The following is a 6,457-nucleotide window of genomic DNA, read 5'->3' on the forward strand; positions in this document are numbered from 1 at the left end:
TGACAGCATGTGGAGAAGTGACTGAAGATGTCTGAACTCTCCACCACAGGGATCCACCAGCAGTCCTGCAGACCTGGTACGCGCTGACGGCACCATGCCAACCCGGGCCAGGCTCCCACCACTGCCTCATCCCCAACATTTAATCAAAAGGGACACTCTCTCCTCCTGGCCCACGCGAAGAAGCTGTTGGCCCACGCCGTGCATCTTGGTAGCGCCATTGTGGAAAAGCCAGGATCGGCCCGCTACCGTCCACCAATTGTTGGACAGAAGGCCCGTGATACAATCTGCATTTGAGAGCAGGTAATTGAAGCTGTGGGGACACTGCTGATGGCGGTGTGTCCTGCCATCGTCTAATCAGCCTTCCTGTTTGTACCATCAGCGCTGATGGATGTTTATTGTCTCCTCAAAGCAGGCTCTGCTTGTCACTTCCTGAGTAGTTGATTCAAGGCGCCGAATAAAAAGGAGAATTACTGTAATTTCACTCGTCAGGCTTCACTGCAGAATAGACCTGAAAATTAAGATCACATATTTCTGACTGACATTTTCTGACTCCAATGAGTTCACTGCTGTGCGATATCGTTTTGAAAGATATGAACATACTTGTATGACCCTTTCATTTCAACAGCGCAGTTACCAGCAGTCATCCGAATTATATTATACCACTACTATGAGTAGCAGTTGTTGCTGTCAGGGGCAGGAAAAAACTAAAGTAAACTGTGACCTTCCATAAATTGCTGGCATCTAAAAGAATATATTTCATAAGATTACTTTGCTCTTTGTACTATGTATGGGTACAATGTACAGTACAGGCCAAAAGTTTGGACACACCTTCTCATTCAAATGAATAGGAAAGTGTGTCCAAACTTTTGGCCTGTGCTGTACATATTCAAGGACAATAGAGGCACTTTGTGAAATTGAATGGGGTTTATTGAGGAGACTAACAGAAGTGTAATCTGATGTAGAATAAAGGAATAACAAGAAATTGAGGGTCGGAATTGTCTCAACCAATCCTGTAAGAATCTTCCAATTAATATTTCTTCTTCGTTCTGGAGTGAACCTTTGAAACGCAGCAAAAAAAATTGGTTTTCATAGTGAAACCCTGGAGTGAAATTTGATTATTGATGTGAGAACTGAATTTCTGATCAAGGCAAAAGGAAAGGAAAACTGACAGTCGCCAAAGCTCGTTACTGATGAATTTATTTATGTATCCTCCCGCCTGTGTTAACAGGCCTCTCCAACAATTCGCACGCACCTAAGCAGTTTAATTAGGCCAGTGTGTTCTGAGGAGTTTTTCCTCTTTGAACCGTGCCGTGTGAGAACCACTTCTTCATCTTAAAAAGTCCGTTCTGTGACTGTGTTGTGAGGCTTTCTTTGGGAAGTGGATGTTTGTTTACATGGTGACTTCTTAGTGCCACTGTTTTGTTTTTTTTCTTTTATCCTGTGAAATTCAACACCCGCGTTCGATGTACTCACTGTGAAAAGAGCATGTTTTTATTCACTTCATCAGCAACGGAAGAGTGCAGTAGGATACAAAGAAATGAATGGCATGGGCAATGGTTAATTTAATTTCATGAAAATCAACCCATAATTATGAAATAAATGTTCGGACTCACGCTCTCATAACTCCAAAGAATAGATGATTTAATTGAATTTCATTCATTTGCGCCAAACGCACACATCATCCATCTTTGGGCACAAAGAGAAACTGTCACTTGCTTTCATGACTGAGTAAGATGACCATTAAATTAAAAACAAAAATTAGATGGCCATTACAGATACTTATATCGCAATATCCCAGAACCTCAAATCATTTAAATGTATGGTGTAAAAGACCAAAGATGACCAGATCGAGAACTCGGATTACAAACGATCACAAATGTTGATGACGAATTTGATATCTCCTGCTTCAGGAAGAATGAAACATTAGCAAACTTTGGCACCTTGAGAACATGGCAGTGATGAAATCTGATTGTTTCTTAACTGACTTGATTATTTTCGAAGCTGAAAAAGAATAGTTTGACATTTTGGGAAATGAGTTTTGTCATTTAATTGTGAAGAATTAAGGTGATAAGGCATAGCTTAGCGTGAATACTTGAGTCTAATCTTGGAATTGAATGCATTACTGTGCTTATAAAGTTGAAGCAGTGAAATTCTGCTCTGAGCTCGTCCACAATGGAAAGCACATTGACATAGTGATGTTAATAGTAAACTAACATAACTAATAAACACCTGGTTCTATAGTAACGAGTCAAATATTCTGGACAGTGCAGTCACAGGTACGAGCGGTCCGTCCAGCCGGAGCGAGCCTGTGCCAGGCGAGCTCGCCTCCGAGCTGACTCAGGGCCTGTCAGGGCCTGGTGCCCAATAACTCCAGGGGCCACTTCACTATTTCACAGACTGCCTCCCGCATGAATTTGGTCGTCACACATTCCAGGCACATTTACACTGGAGGCTGTCCCGCTCTCTAGTCTTGTTTATGCCTCAGTTTGTTTGTTTGTTTGTTTGTTTTTTTTTTTAATTGCATCAATCCAGGCAATCTGGCATCCGGGCCTCTTTGCTGAATTAACCATGGAGATGGAATAATAATGGTCAGCCATGTGTATTTAAGCTTATGGGTCGTGATTAAATTCATGTCACAACATTTGCAGGTACTCAAGCCTTGAGGAAAGACATTCCAAAAAGGGGGAGTAAAAAAAAAAAAAAAAAAAGTTTTGCGCAGCACTCTTTGGGTGAGGTGTGAATTGAAATAAGTCATTATCTACGGAAAACACCTTCCCGAGAGGCAGCAAGGAGAAGCTTCAAAAGGATACTTTACTGTCGCAATCCAGACACATTGCAGAAAATAGGGGAAGCTTGCAGGAAAATCTCTGTGAGGCCAGTTATAGCGAGCTGCTTAGGTAACTGCATTAGACACCAAACATCAAAGCCTTAAATATTCAAGGAGCCCTGAGATGGCGAGAAATGTACAAATGGATTATTCCTCGGGTAAGTACACATAGGATATAAGCACATCACTGAGTGAGAAACAAGTCTACAAAGGGAAGTAGTTCAAGATGATGGAAAATGGCGAAATAAGATTGCAGAAATAAAAAGGATGTTTCCAAAACAAGAGGTGATGTTTGCTGCAGTACAGAACCAGACACCTCTCTCTCTCCAGCTCTTCCCGCTAAAATCTATTCAGCTGCCCACAATATCCAGCTGTCACTGTTGACAGTATTAATATTTCCATGCTTCTTTCATGCTCTCCTCCTACATTAGGTGCCATTTCTAAGGAAACTGATCCCCAAGGTGTCTGACGCTGTGAAGAAGCCAAAAAAAAAAAAAAAAAAGGGGCAGAGGAGAAGGAGGAAAGAGTCGCGGCATCAGAGACAAATGGATGAGCGAGCCTGTGGAAGTTCTGCAGATATACGGCGGGACGACTTGTGACGAATGGCTAACCTTGTTTCCTAAACTCCGCTCCCGTGTAGCAGCTTCATCACTATGCAGCTCTATCTTCATACATCTAGCTCGCTGCCTGATTTATTGGAAGGTACGGAGGAGCTGCTCCGCCTCGTACCAAGTGCCAAGACATTTCCTGCACAAAGCGCAAATGCTTACCTACACTACGTTAAGACAGGTGGATTTGCCCGCGTAGATGAATGTCTCACATTTGAGAACATTCAAATGCTTGTTTCGCGGAGTTCAGTAAATTCATCCGTTCGGAAACTGCTGGGAGACTATCTGCGTGAAAAAGCTCTGTGTCCTGAGGCGACGTCTGCTTTAATTGAAACAAATTTCACACAGAAGAGATGATTGATTTAGCTCAATCAAAATACCAGAGAAGTGACCTTTCTCTACCTGTTAAATATTCATGCTGTCTTGTTGTGGCGGTCCCACCAGGATAAACCCACATCAATAAAAGATATTTAGTCTCGTAGTAATGGAAAGAAGATTTCCAGCATTATTCAGGGGACAGAGTGTCTTTAAAAAAAAAAAAAAGGCATTGAAATCACTGTTAGGATGTGTATTAGGACCATCTGGTTAAGATTTAGAATCCCGGAGAGCTTGTGTCGCCCACTCATAAAGCCCAGCGTGTCCTAGCCTGTGGCCGACTATTTAAAATGCACCGTGCATGTGAGGATTTCTTCTATGGATAACAGCAGCCATAATGTACAATCTACAAAGATTGTTCTTTGAGCCTTAAAAGATCATATCTGATCGAAACGAGATGAAGCCATTTCAGACGAAGCTTAACGTGAGCCCCAGAACCGGTGCAAGAGGTGCAAGACCAGAGGCCGGGTTATTCACTTATCTCTGTGGCCAAAGCTCTCTGGCGACGCACCCCTCCTGGCATTTAAAACACAAGTCCGCGATAACATCATTGGTTCTTTTCTCCCTCTCTCCGTCCTCCAGAGAGAATCTCTGATCATCTCTAAATGTCACGTTAAGTGCTTCTCTTGTACCACGCTGACACAAAAACGAGGTGCTCTCTGAATACAAAGGAGGCCACGCTGGATGGCCGCCATAGCTCAAAGGGAGCGACAGTTATCTGCTTCTCTCTTTCCTCATTTGTTCAAACTGTCAAAAGTAACATTTGGGCTCTAATAGGTTTGCCCAAAGGACAGCAAAGACCGCCGCTCCCTTGAACTAAATTTCAGTGCAGGGCGAGATTCATAAAGCCCCAATTGTGGCTGTTAGCAAGGTTTGATTTAACATTATAGTCAAGATAACTCAAATTAAAACAATGCCTCCTGTAGTATCGATATATCACCGAGAACAAAGATCACAAGCAGCACTTTGCCAATTGCCTTTTAACTTCATACTAAGAGGATACTATAATTAGAGCCTCTAGGTAAGAAAGCAGAAGAGCAACGGCGAACAAATAATTACTCCTCCTAATGTCATAACGTGGTGCTATTTTAGCCTGCGGCAAGTTTGCTCGAGCAAGTGTGAGACAGAAATTACATGTTGCCTTGTTGGATTCCTGTTGAGTGCTATTTTTAAGAATAATTTGCAAACCTCAACACAAGGTGGGAAGCTGCACCTCGGAAATCGGCAAATGGAACGGGGAGTTAAATTAACAAAAGGGAAAAACTCACCTCTTGATTGAAAGACTTTGTTTCTCTTCGGAGTAACTTTTCAGAGTTAAACGATAAAATCAACAGCTGACATTTAGCTCGGGCCAGAAAATGACATTGTGAATATTTTGGCCTTAGCCCAAACTTACCCCAAGGGAACTTTTTTTTTTTTTTCCTTCTTCTTTTTCCCAATTCACAGCAGCTGCGTGGACTGTTTTCGAGCCTTTTTTGAAATCATTTGGGGAAAACATGCCCAGGAAAAACAGCCATTTCCATCAGCATGCAACCACAACACAACAAGCAATAGCAACAAAGGACGATGACAAAGGCAAAACGGATCTCCATCGCGCCACCTTCCATTTCAAACAATCTTACACAGATACATCCGTGACCTTTAACTGGGCACGCATCAGCTGGCGTAAACAGGAAAGCAGATTGTCTCCTCTGCAGCTAATTAGTCGCACAAAACACGACAAACGACGACCAGTAAAGGCAGTTATAGCTTCAGAACACAGAACTTAATTGCACAACAGCTGCCTGCAAAGACGACAAGGTCAGTAACTGTTTTTTTCACTCTCCATGTTGCTTCCCTGCCCGCAGTTTATGCTGATGAGAGCCATTCGGGGGAACGGCCGAGGCTGTCGGCATCAACGTCTCTGTCTTTGCCCGTCCAGACCCAACCCAACCCAAAGTTGGGTCAGCGCAGCAACGTCTGGGTTCAGCGCCTGAAAACTCTGGAGTAACTGGGACAGCAGGTGAAAAGGTAAAAAAAAAAAAAAAAAAAAGAGGAAATAGGTGCATTTGTCAAATGAAACTATTGTAAAAATGTTCTTCTCTGCCACCTAAAAATAGACATTGTAGTATTTACATGTGACAGCAGATCGACTAATATCAGACAGACTTAGAAAAACTTTATTTACTCTTGCTAACTCTGCTCTCATTTTCTTCTTCTGACACTCTCTGGGCGCCTAATTTCTATGTTTATTTCGACTAAAGCCACATAAAATATTTAATGCACGTCTTATTTTGTTTCATCTGTTCTTTCCATGCTCCGTGTCTCCTCCTGTCGGCTCATTGTCGTCTCCTTCCTGCTCACCTGCTTTGTCCACGTCTCCTTCATTCTTCTCCTCACTCTCACCCCTCCCGTTCTCCTCCTCCTCACACTTTGAGTGAAGCGGAATAATGGGCGCTAAAAGCTTCATTAGTTTTGGGGACCCTCCATCTCTTCTGTTTATGTAAAGCAGTGGAACAGACTTGAAACAGGAGACGTCACAGGAGGTCACGTTTATTTTTTGTTTTGAACGATCAAATTAAACCGCGACACAAAAATGAGAGATAGTTTCGCTTTTCTAATAAACTAAGCTAATCTTTCAGCCAGCTGTAGCTTCATATTTAACTTA

The sequence above is a fragment of the Echeneis naucrates genome, chromosome 2, assembly GCF_900963305.1.
Source record: "Echeneis naucrates chromosome 2, fEcheNa1.1, whole genome shotgun sequence".
Classification (NCBI taxonomy): Eukaryota; Metazoa; Chordata; class Actinopteri; order Carangiformes; family Echeneidae; genus Echeneis; species Echeneis naucrates.